This window comes from Mchenga conophoros, linkage group LG3 (genome assembly GCF_057382185.1).
Source record: "Mchenga conophoros isolate Kocher_MC1m ecotype Shallow Benthic linkage group LG3, M_conophoros_male_GT1.1, whole genome shotgun sequence".
Lineage (NCBI taxonomy): Eukaryota > Metazoa > Chordata > Actinopteri > Cichliformes > Cichlidae > Mchenga > Mchenga conophoros.
The window spans coordinates 6,111,297-6,131,944 of NC_140528.1; the positions used below are offsets into that span (position 1 = coordinate 6,111,297).

At 41.8% G+C, this 20,648-nt stretch overlaps 1 protein-coding gene across 1 annotated transcript in view; it reads left to right on the forward strand.

Moving 5' to 3' along the window:
• LOC146577094 (protein NLRC3-like) overlaps nucleotides 1-20,648 on the forward strand; it is a 222,326-nt gene that overhangs the window by 120,348 nt on the left and 81,330 nt on the right. The window lies entirely within an intron of this gene.

Here is a 20,648-nt window from a genome sequence, read left to right on the forward strand (position 1 = left end):
ATTGCAATTCCCTGTTTACTTGTCTAAACAAAGGTTCTTTGGAGCGTCTGCAGATCGTTCAGAATGCTGCAGCAAGACTTTTGACGAAAGCTTCTAAATATTCACATATAACACCGTTGCTTATGCAGTTACATTGGCTTCCTGTCGAATTTAGAGTCCATTTTAAGATTTTGGTTTTAACTTTTAAGGCTCTTCAACAACAAGCACCACCATATATTATTGAACTTTTACAGCCCTATGCCCCTAGTAGGTCTCTGAGGTCGAGTAGTCAGGGCCTACTTGTCATTCAGTGTACGAGACTGAAAACTAGGGGTGATAGAGCTTTTGCTACTGTGGCCGCCAGACTGTGGAATTCCCTTCCTCAGGACTTAAGATCTGCTGATTCATTGATTACTTTTAAAAAACAGCTAAAAACACATCTTTTTAAAACTGCTTTTTGCTAACTTTGTTTGTATTTTGTCTTTTTAATCTGTTATATCTTGTAAAGCACTTTGTGATCTCTATCTAGAAATGTGCTATATAAATAAAATTTTACTTACTTACTTACCTCATTTCTGACAGAGGGTCTCCTTTTGTGAGTGAGCTTTTTGAACATGTTGTTTCTGCCTTAGGCTCGGTGCACAGACTCACTACGGCATATCACCCTCAGACAAATGCTACTGAACGCGTCAACCGGACTCTGAAAACTGCAATCCGCGCTTATGTAGGTGATAAGCACACATCATGGGACAAGTTTCTCCCTCAGATTTGCTTTGCTCTGCGCACCGCCCCCCATGACAGTACAGGTATGACTCCTGCCATGATGCTTTATGGTCGTGAGTTAGACACCCCGCTTGACCTTATCACTCAGCCTTCTACAGCAGGTGTTGATGAACCGGGTGTGCCTTACCCTGAGACTCTGAGAGCCTCCCTGCAGGAAGCTCACGACCACGCCAAAGCAGCTTTGGACTATAGCCATGACAGACAAAAACATTACTATGACTTGAGACATCGACATGCCACGTTTCGTGTTGGTGACCTTGTGAGAGTTAAGACGCACCCCAGGTCAGACGCTCAGTCTAACTTTACTGCTAAACTTGCACCACTGTTTCAGGGACCATTGTGTGTATCTCAGAGACTCAGTGATGTTAATTACAGGCTCACTTGGGTGGACTCCGGTGTGGATGCAGGTGTTTATCATGTTGTGAACATGCAACCGTTCCATACCTGGGACTCTCTCACTTCCAAAGAACATTCTGTTTCATTGCCTGCTGAGAGAGAGACCGCAGAGGGTCTGAACTCCCTGGCCCCCCTGCAGACACTGACATTGACTCTGAGCCATTCCCCTTTGATTTACCGGACATTGACTCTTCTTCTGGTGTGGGTGCTGTTCCAGAGAGTGTTTCACCCAGATCTGTCCAGCACCCAGCTGCTGGTGGACATTACAATCTCAGGCCCAGACGTTGCCCCAGAGTTACGTCTGGCTGGAGCAACAAAAGATGGACTAATGATTTTCACACAACCAGGCTTGATCTGAAGTGAAATGTTTTGGTTAAACCTGTTTGATGCTGTCTTGTTGCATTGCTACTTTGAGTCATGATATGTAGATGTTTCTGTTTGCTCTACTCCAGTTTTATGGCTCTTTCGTGCGTTAAGGTTCATTCTTGGCATTTACTTAGAAAAAAAAAAAGAACAAAAGAAAAAAGTGAAAAAAACTAAGAAAACCTATTTTCCACTGTACATATTCGTCTTATTTTTACCAATTTCATTTTTAAATGGTCTTTTGCCCTGTGTGTGTGCACCAATCTTAGCTGTAACCTCTATGTATAGGGTACTGTTAGGTGTGGTGTGTGCTTTTTCAGCTGTGTACGGCTGAGGACAGCCTTTTTCTCACCAGGGGGGGACTATGTAACAGTTGCTATTGTAATGCAGTGTATCACCACATGGCGGCGCCTCCTGTCTCACGACTGGTGTCACTCCCTTTTTGTTCTTCTTCACACTCCTCCTGTAATGGATGCTCCCGTGTTTACGTGGACTAGTGTGCTCTTTAGTAATGTGTGGTAGAGGTAGCACTTTTATTTTTGATATTGTAAATAAATGAGTACTTTTTGGAAAGTCAGAAGCTGTTGCTCATTCGCTATCCACCTGCACACCTCCGCGGCTGGCTTCATCTCCACTGCACGTTACAATATGTTGATTTTTTTCGCCTACTCATATCATAATTTTTTTACTCCTGGTTCTGTTCATGTTCTGTTCTTTTGTAAACTTCATCTGTTTGTATGTTGTATACTCATTGTGTTTCAATAAAGTTCGATTTAAAAAAAGGTACGTTCTAAACGAAGCTTCAGACGTCACTGATCACGTGACTCTGGCCAAACGAATCAAGCCTGGACACGGTGCTTCTGAAGCAGCGCGTTGATCTTTCTGACACACGCACCGGAGCGTCAGCTTCAAGCGGACCATCACTACGTCTCACATCTAAAGGTGTCAAGGTAACTTTGAACTGAGTTCAGTCAATCTGGAGTTTTTCCAAGTTTTCTGTTGCTCTCTGTGAGAGAAGAGCGTTAAAGGCGGGGCTCTCCAGAGTCCAGCAAAACAGGAAACCACAGCTGGGTGTGTGTAAGTGTGCAAACCAATAGAATGCATCGTGGTGGGGGGGGGGGCATCACGGGCAAGAAAAAAATAAAATAATCGGTCGTACCCATGCTTCCCCGACGTCATGCCAGCGCATATTGGGAAATTCGTAGGCACCGATCGGTTTTCTATCAGCCATTTGCTGGGAGTAAGGGCGCCCTCCGTTTGCGAGGTGCGCCTGCTGCTGGCGGCACAGGGAGGAGAGGGCGGGGCGGCGGGGAGTCTCTGGCTGGCTGGAGCGGCATCTAATAACCAACTCGCAAAACAAAATAAAAACAACAAACAGATATTATGATACAGACTTATAATCTGCACCGATGTTTTTTCTAAATTCTATAAAGTGAGCGCGAGAGCCCTCGGTGCGCCTGCGCGCTGCTGAAGTCAAAGTAAACTTTATTGTCATCTCCGCTACAGACAGTCCAGCATATAGAGAGACGAGACGACGAGGCTGCAGTTACAGCGGTGCAAGTAAACAAACAATAAATATAAGAAGAGTAAGAAAATAAATCTACACTTTAGGACTCGGGGTAAAGGATCAATAACAATTTAAATTTATAATTTACAGTTTGATGATTTAAAGTCTCACACAACCCGTCAAAAGGGGCGGGGCCGGCTGCTTCCAAGTAGAGCACATTTCATTTATAATGATGTAAATCCAAGCCCATCATGGATTCACGATCTGAATCCTGGGTTGTGTGAAATCCCAGAAATCAACCTTAGACAAAGTGAATCTGTGAACTAAGGTGTAGGTCTGTTAGGTTAATTGTGCTGATCCTCGGGTTGGGGGATTTGTGTTTGTACTGGAGCGCAAAATTCAAACCAATGGAAGACGGACAACAAAAGTTCAAAGCCATCAGGTGCTCAGGTTAGAAAAAAGAGAAAAGATGCAGGTAAGCAGACGTGTGATTGGATAATGGCAGCTCATCCTGAACCAATCAGACTAAACTCCAAACAATACATTATGTTACAGATTTTAATATTAATTAGTCATTGTTACTTGTTGATTTGTCCTTTTCTCATTGTGTGACGAATTATGACGACTGTTTGGTAGCTGTTATTGTCTCTCTCTCTCTCTTCATGTGTGTTTCTCTGGTGAAACAATAGTTTTGTGTTAATGTTAGGGCTGCACGATTTTGCATAAAATGAGAATCACGATTTTTTGGCTTAGAATTGAGATCATGATTCTCTCATAACAATAAATAAACATAAAACAACAAATGTCTCACGTTTTGTTGTTGCAGCAAAATGTTGTCCTGCTTGAAATTCCGTCTCCACCGTTGCTCGACGCTGCGTGTACAGAGCAGGTAGTGCAACAATAGAAAAATAGCTGCGGGACGGCACTGTGTAGCGTTTGTCTAGGGTGTTGATCGTTTTCCTAAATCCCTCGTTTTGCACAGTGTTGATGGAGCCATATCTTTGGTCAGGTGATAAGTGATAGCCTCCGTAATGTCTTTGTGCCTGCGGGAGTTCGACGTGTATAGGGAAGCGCTGTATAAGGTTCCCGTTATTGATGTTTGGGTGGTTGACCGGGACGGATTTTCTCCTGTCACTTTCTCGTCATCCCTGACGTGCTCTCCGTTGTTGTTTCCCTGCTAATTTTAGCATCACACGGCACAGCTTCTGTATCACGTGGTATAAGGCTCCGCCCTTGTCATTTGTTGAGCAGGAAGAGTGAGCGCTTGTTTTCATGCAGAGTACGTCCCGGAACAAAATGCGGTACACTTGATCCCTGTTGTCTTTGCTTGATGATTGGTTTGAGTCTTGACAATCCACATTGCTGGCGTTGCATCTTTCAATGCCAGCAATGGCAGGTATCAGTGCTCAAAGCTTTTGTGTTTGTTTCCAACAAGTTGCCCACCTCGGGAAACAAAAATGTGTTCTTTTACTTGTCAGATGAACATATGAGACACTTTGACTCTTCAGTGCAGTGTGGAGCCTAACAAAGATCTGTTTTGTGTCCCAGCTGATCAGCAGGAGGAGGAGAGTCTGACGGAGCAGCAGAGGAACATTTTCAGCTACTTGGACTCAGCTCAGCCACTACAGAGGAAACAATGAGCTCAACACAGAAGGTGACAGACAGAGCACGACCATATGACCAAAGATATTTATCACCATATACATTTGAACATTTGCCATAACGATGTAGCTGACGATAGAATTGACACCAGACAAAATACTTTACAGCTGCACAACTTTATTAAAAACCCATCAATGTATTTTCACTGAAACAAGCAGCTGTTGTTTATGTGCATTAAAGTTATATAAAAATGTAACAGTGCAAATGCAAATTCCTCGCTGACAGTTTAACCAAAAGGCGTTTCCAGTGGAAACTGGCCGACACATCCTGAGCATAACCATGTATAATATCCACTAAACTTCAGAAGAGGTTATACAGTCGTGGCCAAAAGGTTTGAGAATTGCATAAATATTGGAACCTGGAGAAGTTGCTGCTTAAGTTTTTATAATAGCATTTTGCCTGCACTCCAGAATGTTATGAGGAGTGATCAGATGAACTGCATCGTCCTTCTTTGCCATGAAAACGAACTTAATCCCCAAAAAGCCTTACCGCTGCATTTCATTGCTGTCATCAAAGGACCTGCTGAGACCATTTCAGTGATCGTCTTCTTAACTCAGGTGAGAATGTTGGCGAGCACGAGGCTGGAGATCATCATGGCTGTATCCCGATTCAGGTTCTGCAGCTTTAAAGTCCTCAAGGGCCGCGTACTCAAAGACCGCTAAGGCCGAAGTGCGAGGCTCGTAGGCTCGTGAAATGGGACATCTAACCTCCGTCGCGCTGCCCAGGTTGCCTAGCAACCATGATACTAACAGCTGGAAACGTTTCATACAGCTGTGTTTGACAGAAATGAAGGAGAACATATTTAGTTCATTTGTTTCTACATGAGCTCTGTGTGATTTGATGAGTATCTGAGGCTGAGACCACAGGACTGTGAAACATGATTGTTGGGCTTCATTTCTGTGCTGAACAGTCGTTTAAGATTAGCTGTAAATAACAATTAGCTGATGTTGTTCATGAGACTAAAGTCATCTCACTGTGGTAATGTAAATATAATATGGCCAATATTATAGTTATTATATTAATCACTTCACTCACAGACAAGTATCTGTGACAGTGTGTATATAGATGTATCATATATAAGGGACAAATATTGTTCATTTAATATGTTGGTACTAAATGTGGCTCAATGCTTACATATATGTGTAAAAAGCAAATGTAGGAGCTGTGATAACTGTGTCTGATAGAATGAAGAGTAGACTGATATATGAAATATTCCTTTATTGGGTGAGAAAATCAGACCATGTCATAACTGCTGTAAGTCACACAGAATAGATATCAGAGCCTTAAACAGGCTGACTTCTGCTAAATGGGTCAAACTGGGCAGAAAGTCTACAAACACATAACATCCTTATAGAATATGATGTAACACTATAGATCAGCTTAGCTCAGAATATATAAAGCATATAAACAGTTACAGCAATGTGATGCAACAAACACAGCAGCTACTGATCCAAAATACTCAAAGCTTCGTAGAACTGAAACCAACATTTATTTTTAGCTCCATCCTGCTGCTGATACAGACTTTAGGTTTCTGAACATTAAACTTGTTGCTGCCTTTCATAGTGTGTAACCTGAAGGCCCTGAGTACTTTCTCCCACACTGAAAACACTGGGATGATCACATTATTTGAACATTACCTAATAAGACTGATTCAGGACCAGAGATGGGCAGTAACGCGTTACTTGTAACCCAAGTAAGGGATTACTATTGCAAAAACGGTAATTAGATTACCGTTACTTTCCCGTAGGAACGCTGCGTTACTAAAACCGTGATTTCTTTGCGAGAATGTCTCACGACAGTGACGTAAGCGAGTGCGCCGTTAGTGACAACAGCTGTGTGGAGATCAACATTGGATCATATATCGATTGTGGGAGAGAGTATGAGCGTGCAGCGTTTAAAGCGTGGAAGTACTGACCTTACTTTGAGTTTGATTCCATAAAAAGTGACAAAAACATTAGTGTCCGCTGTGCGTGGGAAGAAAACTTCTTTTTACAGCGGAAAAAAAACCCTAAACTTCCAAGCAAGCACCGAGTAGCTACGACGTAATGGGAAACTCACAGAGAAACTTGCGGATTCTTCCACTGACCGCGGCACACCTGCACCAGGGTAAACCTCCGCCTACCCAACTCCTGCTTTACAGGTGAAAATAGAGCAACAGGACCGCTGAGTCTTTGACTTTATTTATGTTCTGCTGTGTTTTACTTGCATCTATTTGAAAGACTGAGTGTAAACACAACAAATATTTTATTTTATTTGCTGGAATGTGCAGAAAATAGGTTTCAATGTTAAACTAATTTCTTCCAGTCAGAGAATGTTGCAGATAATTAAATGTTTGCTTGATGCATAAAGTTAAAAGATTAAAACTAATAAAACAAGTTTAAAAAAAGAGACTTTTCCATTTGATTACATTTTGTATGATGGATTATGCAGAATCGTGTTTTTAAAAAGTAACTAAGTAACTAAGTAATTAATTACTTTTGAAAATAAGTAATCAGTAAAGTAACGGGATTACTTTTTTGGGAAGTAATCAGTAATTAGTTACTGATTACTTTTTTCAAGTAACTTGACCAACACTGATTCAGCACAGACAGTTGTGTTAAACTTTCCTAGCAGTCCTTCACAAACAGGGAACAGTCTGTCTATTCTCTCCATCTGTCAGCTGCTGCTGGCTCTTCCTCCTCCTCTTCCTCACACACTGCTGAGTTTGTCCTGGTGGATCATCAGGGCTGCAAAGCCTCACAGATGATGTGCAGCAGTGGCTCCCTCAGTCTGTCCTCACTCTGGACACTTGCAGTCGTCACACATGGAAATCAAATGTGTGATAAGCTGCAGGATTCAAACACAAGTGTAACTTATAAACACATGTTCATACTTTTATTCCACAATCAGAGAGAAAGAAACAGAGAGAGAGTGCAGGACAGACAGACAGGTGACAGTCTCAGGTGTACACACTGCTACACAACAGCACCAGAGAAGCAGGATTTAGTGTTTGTGTTATTACGAGTGTAAACAAGAAGAGTTCCAGATGGTGCAGTGGACACATGTGTGACTGCTGTGATTAAAGCATCTTTCTTTCAGCTTAACGAGTGAACCGTCAGCTCGTTCAAACACACGTTAAAGTGCGTTTGGCTCGACACCAGCGAACAGAGGCAGCAATATAACACAGCTAACATTAACAGTGCAGTGAATCCTGCTTGTGCCGTGATGTTCAGGACTGCAAACCGAGCAGCATCACTGACTTTCAGCTTGTTGTGTTTGTGGATATATGACTGACTTTAATTATCCACAAAATCATCACATTCTCTGTCAGATGAAGGTCGACTATTGAACGGCGTATATTTTAAAGGCTTTAAAACCAAGTTAACGCTGAAAGTACAAACATCACTAATGTCACATAACTCTGCCGACAAGGCATAGCTATGGCTATGAAATGCTCTTTGTGTATCACTTCTTCATTATGAAAGATGTCATTAATGCACTAGTAATGTCTCATCTGGAGTATTGTTCAATCATTTGGTCAGCAGCTAATAAGACAGATCTTAACAGACTTCAGTTAGTCCAGAATAAGGCGTCCAGATTAGTGTGAAGATGTTCATACTATACTAATATTGATAAAATGCATAATAACCTTTCTTGGCTTCCTGTACAGGCTAAAATATTCTATGGCTTACTTGTAGTTCTAAAGAAAGCAATTCTGTTAAACACACCACATTTATTCTGCTCAGCTGCAGTATCCAGATGAAATACATCATCATATTACACAGTTTTCAACAAGCTGCAATTTAGTAAATGCTCGAGTTAAAAGTAACGTTTTGTTAAACTGTTACATTTAGAGCAACTTTTAAGTGGAATAAGTTGCCTTAAAAAATTAGAGAATTATTCAAAACTTCAATGAACACTTAAAAGCCGATTTACAGAGCTTTTAGTTGTTGTAAATATTGTAAGACATGATTTGTTTTTGAAATTTGTGTAATGTGCCTCAATGTTATTGATATTATTATTATTATTATTGATTGCTTATATTTGAACAATTGTGAAACCTCACTGTGGATGTAAGAGTGAAATTATGTGGATATCTTGAATCCACTTTATTGTGTAATATTTTATGTGAGTATTTGACGGAAGATGAGCAACATCTGTTGTGGAAGCTAACGGGGTTCCTTTAGAATAAACAAACATAGGATTTATTATCACTGAATAATTCTGTATAAATCTATACAAATTATAGAAATATGTAATAGGAACCAACAAAATAATCTAAATTATAAAATAATGTGTTTGTGTGTGTGTGTGTGTGTGTGTGTGTGTGTGTGTGTGTGTGTGTGTGTGTGTGTGCATGATTTTAGTGTTTGAACAGTCGTGAATTATCTTTAACAGCAGGTTGGATGTAATGTGTTAGAACTACCAGCAGGTGGGGATAAGAGACCTTTAAGGTGTTTGGTGCCACGCTCCACCTTCAGGTTTAAAACTAGTGTTAATGGAGTTTGAAGGTTGAGTTTGTTCCACGACTGCATTTCACTCACTGCCTCTGTTTGTATCTCTGTCACTGCAGGACCAACATGGAGCCAGAAGTCAGCGCTCTCAGGAGGCCGACAAACCTCACAGAAGATAGGGAGAGAAAACACACACCTGTGACGAGTGTGGGAAGGGTTTTACTGTGAGGGCTTCACTAAAACGGCATCAGGTCATCCACACTGGAGAGAGACCGTTCAGCTGTGACTTGTGTGGAAAGTCTTTTTCCTTCAAGCGTTCCCTAAAAAGACACCAACTCATCCACAGTGGAGTTAAAGCGTACAGCTGTGATCAGTGTGGCAGAGCTTTTACTCACAGTAGCCACTTACAGAGGCATCTAGTTACCCACTCTGGAATTAAGGCATACAGCTGTGATCAGTGTGGCAGAGCTTTTACTCACAGTAGCCACTTACAGAGGCATCAAGTTACCCACTCTGGAATTAAGGCATACAGCTGTGATCAGTGTGGCAGAGCTTTTACTCGCAGTAGCAGCTTACAGAGGCATCAAGTTACCCACTCTGGAATTAAGCCATACAGCTGTGACATCTGTGGAAAAACTTTCAGCTGGAGAGGGAGCCGAAATACACACCTACGCATTCACACCAGACATGATGTGTACTGCTGTGAACAGTGTGGCAAAGAGTTTACAACAGACGCACAGTTACAACAACACATGTTTACCCACACTGAGGAGAGACCTTATCGATGTGACCTGTGTGAGAAGACTTTTAAATCTCCACGTCACCTGAGACAACACCAACAGATCCACACCAGAAAGAGACTCTACAAGTGCAGCTACTGTGAGGTATGTATTTATATTGCTATCTTGTCATTTTAGCCTGACTGTTTGGAACAACTCTGCTCATTAAACTGTGTTAGCATGTTAGCAATTCTACTGCATGGAAAAGCAGCTCTGAGTGATTATTCAGATTTTCCTTTCAGTTATGATTTTAGTATTACTGTAGTATTATGGTGGTAGTATTGTAGTTATTGCAGCCCAGTAAACTGAGTGTGTTAACTGAAACAGTCAAATGTAGTTGGACGTCTGCAGAGATGCTCTTTATTTCAGGCGACGTTCAGGATACAAATGTTGAAGGACTGACTTACACTGTCTTTGTGTCTTTGTTTAGAAGCAGAGCGACACAGATGGATCCAGTTCTCAACCCTGTCATCACTGTGGTGGTGGGAAAGACTTTCATTGTGACCTCTGTGGAAAAACTTTCAGTCGGCAAAAGACCCTAAAAAGACATCAACGTAGACACACTGGAGACAAACTGAAATACTGCAAAGAATGTGGGAGAAGCTTCACCACACCAAGTGAGTTAAAACGACATGAACTGATTCACAGTGGGGTTAAAAAGCACCTCTGTGATCAGTGTGGGTCATCCTTTACCACTGCATGGAAGCTTAAATCACACAAACGAGTCCACACAGGAGAGAAACCACACAAGTGCAGATACTGTGAGAGAAGCTTCTCACATTCACATAGTCGTAACATTCATGAACGTACACACATGGAAGGAAACTACAGCTGTGACCAGTGTGACAAGAGCTTCAGGAATCTCAGTTCATACTCTGCACACAAACGATCCCACGTTACTAATAAACTGTTTCACTGTTACCAATGTGCCCAAACATTCACCTCATTGTCTGCTCTGTGCAAACATCAGCGCGATCACTCAGGGCTGAAATCACTCCCATCACTGGATCACAGTGAATCTGAAGACACAGAAAGATCCTCTGGTTTCTGTGTCAGACTCAAAAAGCTTGAGATCAGGCTCCACAGAGTTCAGATAGAATCATTTAAACTTGTGTTGAACTGAACTGGTTGCTGAGCTGAACTTCTACATAATACAGATCTACATGGGATCTTCTTTTCTGTTTTTTACTGAGTCAGTTTTGTCCTTTTTTCTCTGTCCTGGTTTTGCTCGTCTGTAAATGATTGAAACTCAGTCAAATAGTTCATTGTTCTCCAGCAAAACGTTTTGGAAACTCATGTTTAACCTTTAAAACTCTGACATGTTTTAGCACACAAGGCTTCATCGGGGAGTTCACTCATGATTGGACCATGAGAACAAAGGTTTTTAGTTCTTTCAAAGAGAGTCTTGGAGATGTTTGATGTTTCTGTTTTTCTGAAACCACCTGAAAGAAAAACTATTTTTCTTGCTTTATGTAGTGTGGAAGTTTTTAATGTTTCTTCATCTGTGATGTTCTTGAATGTGTTCACGTGAAGATGGTATAAATAAACTGTCCTTTCAGCTTTAGCTCCTAATTTATTCATTATTTATGGATGTAGGACAGCAGCCGTCTCTTGATTAACACATGGAGGGCTCGGGATCTGATGGTGTCGTCTCCCTAATTTGCCCACTCTGTAAATCTCACTCATGGCCAAGAAATTGAAATAAACCTTGTTTCCCTGCTGGATAGTGATCCACTGTAACTCTGCTCCTCCTTCCTGTTTAGGATTTCTGTGGCTGAAGTAAAATTCCCTCCATCCATCACTTATCCCAGCTAACCCAAAGTGAAATAAAGTTTTGCTGGTCTTAAAAAAGCATTACAATAATGGGCATTACCAATGCAAACTGAATGATACAGAAGATGAAAGAAGAGACTTTGATCAGTTAATAAAGCTCATGATCTGGATTCATTGTGGCTGCTACACAGATACTTCTGGGTCACTTCTCTCAGTTAGGAACCTTCCTCACCAAACTGACTGTTGGACCACACCCCTGGTTTCATGAGAAATTGTTTCAGCCATGATTTCTCTTCCTGTATTTCAGAGTAAAGACTGAAGTGACAAATGGAAGCATGTTTAAAAAACACAATGTGAGAGAGACGTTGAGGTCCTTAGAAGTTACCCTGGGTTTTTCTGTCACCCTGCTAGATGTTACACACCTTGTTATTGGACTGATTTCTACTGCTGGACTACTCCTGCGGAGAGTAACAATACTCTTACTAATTAGCTCCCTTTCACACCTTTGGGGATATTTATTTTTGTGTTTGCAGCGCTGTGAGCCAGAACAGCGAGAGAAAAATCTGCAACAGCGACGAGCCGAATGCTTACGTGAATCGCAGCAGCTGCACATGTGCTACGCTGAATTAGAGGATATCTTTGCTCTGGATTTCTATTTCTACTTTTTCATTTCTATATGATTCTTCTTGCATCTAAACAAAGATGATTCAATTTGCTAAATGTTGATGGCTCTTCGTGCTCAGGTGTAAATGAGACGTAATATTTGCTCTTGGTTTGGTTCTCCTGTACAGAACCTTGCAGTACAACAGAAACCTAAAAACATTATTTGTAGTTGTTATTCTTAGTTGTTCTGCTGCCTAAATACCACAGGGTCTGATTATGAAGTTATTGAGCTGCACATACTTTACGACCTGCTTAAGTTCGAGGTCACAGCGTCTGTAGAGCAGCTGGAACATAATGAAGTCTACAAGGTTAAAGTTTTCTCTTCAGTTATTGTTCTTTCTGCTGCTTGGTTTGATGGATCTGAGAGCTTTTGTTTTTATTATTGTTATTATAATTATCATGAATATTTTACTCTCTAGAAGCTTTAAAATAGTGTTTGTGTTTGAAAAAATTGATTTAAGAATTGAACAGAAACATCTGTCCTTCTGAAAATCGCCCAAAGGCACGGAGACAAAGTCAAAGGATGCAACCTGTAACTTTCTCTTCCTTCATGTCAGGACCATCATCCATATATAAAATGCATATAGCAACAGTAGCACTTTAGTTTGGACTTTATGATTTCTGTAACTGGAAAATATTATTTTGTTTAAAGACAGAAGTGACCGCATAGTTGCAACATCAAAGGGAAATATTAATTAATTAGCATCAAGTATATTTGTTGCTTAAGCGTTTGCACTATAACTTAAGTAGGATTATAACTTTTAAGGAAGGAAAGATTTCAGATATTTAGTTCACTGTTTCAGTTATTTTATATGAAATTAAAACATTTACGTTGGTCAAATATGATGCTCTAAATCAAACAAAAGTTTGAAAATAAATGATGTATTTTTAAATGCTGCAACAAATGTTCACAAAAAGTAACTATAATTAAAACCAGTTAAACAAAATCAAATGTTTGAATCATGCTTAACCAAATGCCAGGCTGGAGAGCTGAACCTAAAGTATACGTAGAAAGATTTCAACATCTGAGCAGTTTTTAATGTTTTTATCACATATAAATGTCACAGCAGTGGGTCCTGGCCCAATGCTTTGTGTTTTTGGTTTTCTTTGACTCTTGTTTTTCTTGGTTTTTGTTCTTCTTATTTATCAGGCTCTCAGTAATCTTAGTTCTCCCTCCCTCAGTGTTCATTTCAGCCTGTGTTTAGTTTCTGTTCCCGTGTCCCACGTTTCATCGTTTCATGTCGAGTCAGCCCTGTCTCTCTGTTTCCTGTGTCTCCCCAGTCAGCCCCGCCTCCCTCGGGCACTCATGTGTGATACAGAGTAATAAACCTGACTACATTTGCTACACTCTCTTTATTACCTGTTACTTTAAAATTCATACACTAATTATGTCTGCCCATCTCTCTAATGTGAAGGTCAAAGGTCAACATCCCAGTGACATAAGAATAATCCCAAAGGGGCAAAGGCAGCGGTTAATTTAGCACATTTAGCATTAAGGGTACAGCAAGGATATACTTTTACTTATTGTGGCAGGGGTGTGGTCTCTGGCCTGCTGCAGTGGAGGCTGGTGGCGGGACGTTGGACGGCACAGGTGAGGGTGATGGAGCTCATGACTCTCCCCTTTATAGTGACGGAGGAGACTGGCGTGGGGGAAGCGTGTAGTGGAGGAAGCCGAGGAGAGAGCTGGTTTCTGGCTACAAAGACGGCGTCAAACCAGAAAAGATTGCTCGTGGTCAAATGTCAAAGGAGCTTGCAAAGAAAAGCGTCTGGACTTCTTTAAGTTACTTGAAGACGTTTCACCTCTCATCCGAGAAGCTTCTTCAGTTCTAAGGTCAAATGGTGGAGAGTCCCAGATATAAACCTAGTGGGAGTGCCCCCCCCCCCCCAGAGGGACAAAAGGACCCCCTGATGATCCTCTAATCGCCTGAGCCAAGGTGTGAAACTGGGTGTGGGTCCCAATCAGCCAGAGTTTCGGGTGTGTTCATTGTGAAACCTGGCCCCACCTTATCATGCGAATTCCTGAGATCAGATGGCCCAGGATGTGAGTGGACGTTAAGGCGTCTGGGAAGGGATCTCAAAACTGGATTATAGATGGCAGAGAGTTGGTGTCGTAAACCCCGCCTCTGTTCAAAGATGGTCGCTCACAGTGGACATAGATGGCTTCTTTCACTCCTCTTTCAAACCATCTGTCCTCTCTGCCCAAAATGTGAACATTGGCATCCTCGAAAGAGTGTCCTTTATCCTTAAGATGCAGATGGACTGCTGAGTCTTGTCCTGTGGAGGTGGCTCTTCTGTGTTGTGCCATGCGCTTGTGAAGTGGCTGTTTGGTCTCTCCAATGTAGAGGTCTGGGCATTCTTCGCTGCACTGTACTGCATACACCACGTTGTTAAGTCTGTGTTTTGGCGTTTTATCTTTCGGGTGAACCAGTTTCTGTCTGAGCGTGTTGCTGGGTCTGAAATGCACCGGGATGTCATGCTTGGAGAAAACTCTCCTGAGTTTTTCTGATACTCCGGCTACATAGGGGATGACAATGTCAGAATCAGAATCAGAATGGGTTTATTGCCAGATGTTGAGGTTTACAACATTAGGAAATTGCTGCGGTGCTTCAGTGCAGACAATAAGAATTAAAGTGCTATGTAGAAAGAAAGATATGTGCATGAGATATACATGAGAATAAGAATTATGAGTGCTACGTAGAAAGATATATACATGAGTGCAGGTGGTGATCAGTGCCAAACATGAAATGATGCAGTGACACAGCGTAGGGTCATGTGTTAGTGGCGGGGACAATCATGTGGTTATTGTTCATGTGTCCAACAGCAGAGGGGAAGAAACTGTTCTTGTGGCGAGAGGTTCTGGTGCGAATGGACCGGAGCCTCCTGCCTGAGGGGAGCAGGTCAAACAGACTGTGTCCAGGGTGAGAAGGGTCAGCTGAGATCCGGGCTGCACGCCGCAGTGTCCTGGAGGTGTACAGGTCCTGCAGAGATGGGAGTCTGCAGCCAATCACCTTCTCAGCAGAGCGCACAACACGCTGCATGTTGTTGCGTCTGTCCTTCTTATCCTCCCTCGCTGGTGTCTGATCTTCTTTTCTGTGCTTCTTTGCTAACTTTAAAGTCAGCAAAGAGGCTCCTTTGACTACGATGACCTGGATGACTGAGAACCTTCACAGACACTTGTGGTCAAATAATGTGTCAATCACCTGTGAATCAAACTGTGTGTGGCTCAGATCATGTCACAGTGTTGTTTAGTATATCTTCACTTGTCTCACTCTCCTTCTGTTCTGTCCATCAGGACGATCCTCAGCGCTTACAAAGATCCTCCATCGATGTTGTAACTGTTGGCATGATGACATTGTATATAATTTCGATTATTTCTTTATCTTGTCAAGATCCATGTCATGATTTTAAATTGTTTAAGCTGTACATTACTGTTTGTTTTTTGTAGTCAACGTTTTGGTGCTTTGTGCTTTTATTTTGAAAGTCAAGTTCGCTTACAAGTTGCGCTAGAATAAAGGTTTTTAGTGGTTTTATTATAAAGGTTTTGTTATTATATAATAATGATAATAATAATATCAATAACATTGAGGCACATTGTGTGGAGGAGGTTCAGTCATATCCTGATCATCCAGACAGATTTGATGGTTTTTATCCTCACCTGCTGTGTAGAAATGGTCTGACTGGTCGCTGTTACTGGGAGGTCGAGTGGAGAGGAAGCGTTTATATATCAGTGAGTTACAGAAGCATCAGAAGGAAAGGAGGCAGTGATGACTGTGTGTTTGGAAACAATGATCAGTCCTGGAGTCTGAGCTGCTCTGATGATGGTCCTCAGTCTGTCAGGCACAATAACAGACTAACATCCATCTCCTCCTCCTCCTCCTCCTCCTCTGTCTCTAACAGAGCAGCAGTGTATGTGGACTGTCCTGCTGGCACTCTGTCCTTCTACAGAGTCTCCTCTGACACTCTGATCCACCTCCACACCTTCAACACCACATTCACTCAAACTCTTTATCCTGGGTTTAGACTCTGGTCTCGTGGTTCCTCAGTGTCCCTGTGCTGAGTGGAGTGTAAAGAGTGTCTCCTGTTACAGAAACACTCTGACTGTTGAACAGATAGTTCAGTCTGTACATGTCTGTCTCTTTCACTCACAAACACGTTTTCAGATTCATGGATTCAATCAGTTGATGTTTGAAACTCTTCTCAATGATTCCTTGTAAACTTCTTCCTCTTCAGTCACAAAAAAACAGGAAGTGATGTCACATGTGTTCCTGTCCACACAGCAGAATGAGTCTATTGCTGACAGTGATGTACAAACAGAGTGAGCATTTCTGAGGCCCAAAATAAACTGAGTAGTTCACTGAATGAACAATGGACTGTGAGCTCAGTTCCTTCATCATTAGTATGGATTATATATGTATATGTATTATATTAGTATCATATATATCAGGTGCTGCTGCTTTCAGTCATTGTGCAAATGTGCTGTTTGTAAGCTTGTAAAGCTGCAGTCAGCTGAGACTGAAGAAGTCACCTGATCAGTGAGCAAACGTTTCTGAAAACGTCCAGATGAACAGAATCAACCTTTTGGGATCAGCCAGCAATGCAGCATCATTGTTGTTCAGCTTCAGAGGTTTGCAGGAATGAACTGATGACCAGAAACAGCTGCAAAGTCCAAGAAAATACCAGCTGGAGTTCAGCTGCATTTGAAGAAGTCAAAGAAAAGTAAGGATGGCAAAGGGCGACGTTTTCTTCCAAAGAGCTGCAAACATGGTCGACGCCTCATTAGAAGAATCATCTGGACATTTGTGAGGAACTCTAACCAAGAAAGCAACGTCACACAGATCCAACAGACAGTTTCCATGACTGCAAGTGTTGAGTGGAAAAATGCTACATTGCATTATTGCATCCTCTCACCACAGGAGGCGCTGTTGGCACCACTGATTGCTGATCAGCTGTTCTCTGATGATCTGATTGATACTGTGAATAACGGGACTCACTGAACTCTGTGACACAGTGAAGATTACAGAGTTTAACTTCAACATCTGACTGACGTCACACAGACAGAAGGATGAACCAGTGAGGCACAGAACACAGTTACTGGAGATACTGGATCAGCTCCATGTGAACCTCTGATGGAGAAGCTGCTGAGCCAGAGAAACATCAAGACATGACAGCAGCTGCACTTATCTAACAACATGTAGCAGAGCTGATCTATGTTAGAGGATCTATCACAGCAGCTGAAGCCAAAGTCCAACACTGGATACCAGCTGAGCCTGTGCTGAGTGTAGTGTTACAGGAAAAGGGCAGAAACACTGGTAGCTCCCAGTGATGCTGACTGGGGCACAGAGCTGAATGATGCAGCATCAGGACACTGTTTCAGTCTGACTGACAGAGAAACCTGTAGCTGTATCTACATGTGAGGCAGAGGCCACACAAGCAGCTTTCTATGTTTCACAGTGACTGAGATCTTCAGTGGGGGTGGACATGCTCCTGTACAGACCTCTGAGGAGAACCAAGGTGCAGTCAAAGAGTCCAGTCTGTCCTCACAGATGTGAACATGTGCTTTCATCAGGTCTGCTGTCAGCTAGCAGGCTCACATCAGAATCACTGTTCCTGAAAAACACAGTCTGTGTGACATCATCAGTCAGCTGATGGTCCCAGATCTGAATGGTTTCTGTCTCTACTGAGGAAGTCAGAGAATATCACTGAGGTGTGGATCAGGTCTGAGTGAGCTGTGGAGGGACAGCTTTAAACAGTCCACAGGTCTCACGTCCTGCTCAGTCTGGTAGCAGATACCTCGTATTGTTCCAGATGTGCTGACATCAGCAGCAGCACAGCTGTGTGATACCATGAATCTCAGTTATTGATCCAACACACAGTAAATACAAAGATCAGGATTTCTGAGAGTAATCATTATGAGTCTGAACACATGATCACTGAATGTTAGTCTCCACAATAATAAGCTAACACAAGCAAACACAGCTTTCAGCTCTTATTTTGAAACTGGCTTATTTAGAGAGCTGTGATGTGAGCGTGCCTGGCTCTGAGGCACTTGGGTCAGCCTCTGTTGTTTAGAAGTGTTACAGACTGTGAATGACACAGACCTGTCAGTTTCCATGTTTGTCTGTAACACAGCTCAGGGCTCCATGCTGAACGCATCCATCCAGTGTTATTGATCCAGGACTGATACCAGCATTGGGATCAATACTACAACACACAATCACATGTGTCCACGTGATGCAGTTTGAAGAGCAATCAGATGTCTCTGTATGAGGAGGCGGGGTCACAGGAGGTTCACAGAAACTCTGCAGCAGCATCATCAGCTCACATGGAAACTTTGATGATTCACTTCTGTGGTGTTTTTACAGAAACACGTCACAAAATTAGCTCCACCTGTTTTGTGAGCTTTGAGTTTCTTGTCTTCATCCTGGATTCTTGTGTTGCTGTTTTTACACACACACAGCAGATATTTCCTGGTTGCTTCCTTGATGACCACATGAAGCTTTCTGAAGCTTGGATTGAAAACGCTTCATTACTCAAAGCTTTCCAACACAGGCCTCTGTGCTGCCATCTGGTGGACAAACATGTGAAGTGCAGCGTGAAGCTACAAATGAAACTGCTTCAGCTACATTTATATATAACATACTATAACCTGTATAATGTGGAGATCAGGGAAATTATTTTGTTGCTACTGTTAATAATCATCATCATTACCATTGCATTAATAATATAATCTACAGCATTGATATTGCATTCAGATGTTTAAACATTTTGGTACCCAATTAGCCTTTACTACAGGTGCAGTTATAACCACTTTAAACTGTTGAGTTGAATCTATGATCTTAAATGCTTTTGAATGCTTGTTATAATCTTAAGTGTGTATGGGCTGATTCTGTTGATTCTGAGGACACTCTGTGCAAAGTCTTGACAGGAAACTGCAGGTTTGCAGAGCGTGCTTTTGCAAAAGTGAAACTAAAAGCAGAGTGTAAGTGCAGCTTATTCTGAGGAGCTGTTTGGATGATGCTATTTGAATAACCAGGTTGTTCATTATTATCTTTTATACTTTTATATTCTTTTATTAAGCTTCTAGTAGAGGTTCTTGATTAAAACATTTATTCAATATACTACATATATAGTTTTAGTAAACTGCTGACACATTTGAGAGTGGCCTCTGTTTGACTGCGAGCGTTAGTAGGTGAGAGGTGACACAGAGTGCCAAGTGAGGTCGTGACACACACACACAGACATAGTAGATACATTCAGTTATAGGTGAGAGGTTAATCATGTTTGCTTGCAACTGCGGGCGTGCAGAAGTGGTATCTTACTGCAGAGCATGGTCTGTGGTTTTGGAGAAGCGGCAGTCAAAAGGTTGACAGGAAACATCTGCCATGAAGATAGAGATAATGTTCTTTTCAAACTGTGTTAAAAGTCATTGTGGTTTTGATTTGACGTATGTATGTATGTATCTGTGTGACGTTGAAGGGGCGTCATTAAATTCAAACCCCGATGGTATAAAATATCTGTTTATGCTTTGATTAGTCGGAGATCAGCGCTGTCTGCGTACGGCGCTGGTCCCCCCACGCCTGTGTTCATTAAAATCAATTGTTTGACCAAGCTCTTCTGGACCTGGTTGTTTGTACTCTCCTTCCTCAATATTTGAACCTTAACAATAACTATATGTATAGTGTATTATGTAGGTGTTAGAGCTGGGGGTAGAACTGCTGATGGCCTGGTTGTTATTTATGTTCCCCATGGTTCACCAGCTCTCACATGCCAACATGATGACTGTTCATAGCTCCTGCTTTGAAATACTGAACTTAAACATTGACCTGATGAAAGATCACAATTCACAGTGGCCCACTGTCAGAATCATTCTGAATATAAACTCATCGAGTTAATCTGAACCTTTCTCAAATGTGCTGTGAATAAATGCTGCTGCAAGCCACTGTGGGAAAGCTGTGTTATTATCATGAAAACATCTGTGACACATTCACAGAGGACGAGGACACAAAGGGACGACACGCAGAGGCTGTGTTAAAGTCAAAAATCCAAATCTTTAGTCCTAAACAGGCAGTGGTTACAAACAGGAAGACGAGCAGTCCATTAAACAGTCTACAGGGTCAAACATACAGAGAATTCAAACAGCTATTAAAAACAAATAACTGGACACTGAAAAACGTCAGTGATGTGTGAGGCACCAAAGGGAAGCAGCTGAGTATATTCAATGAATTCTCTTCAAATACAAAGACAGAAACTCCTACAGGCAGCATGCAAACTGAGCAGGATACACAAAGATCAGAGATTACAAAAGAAATC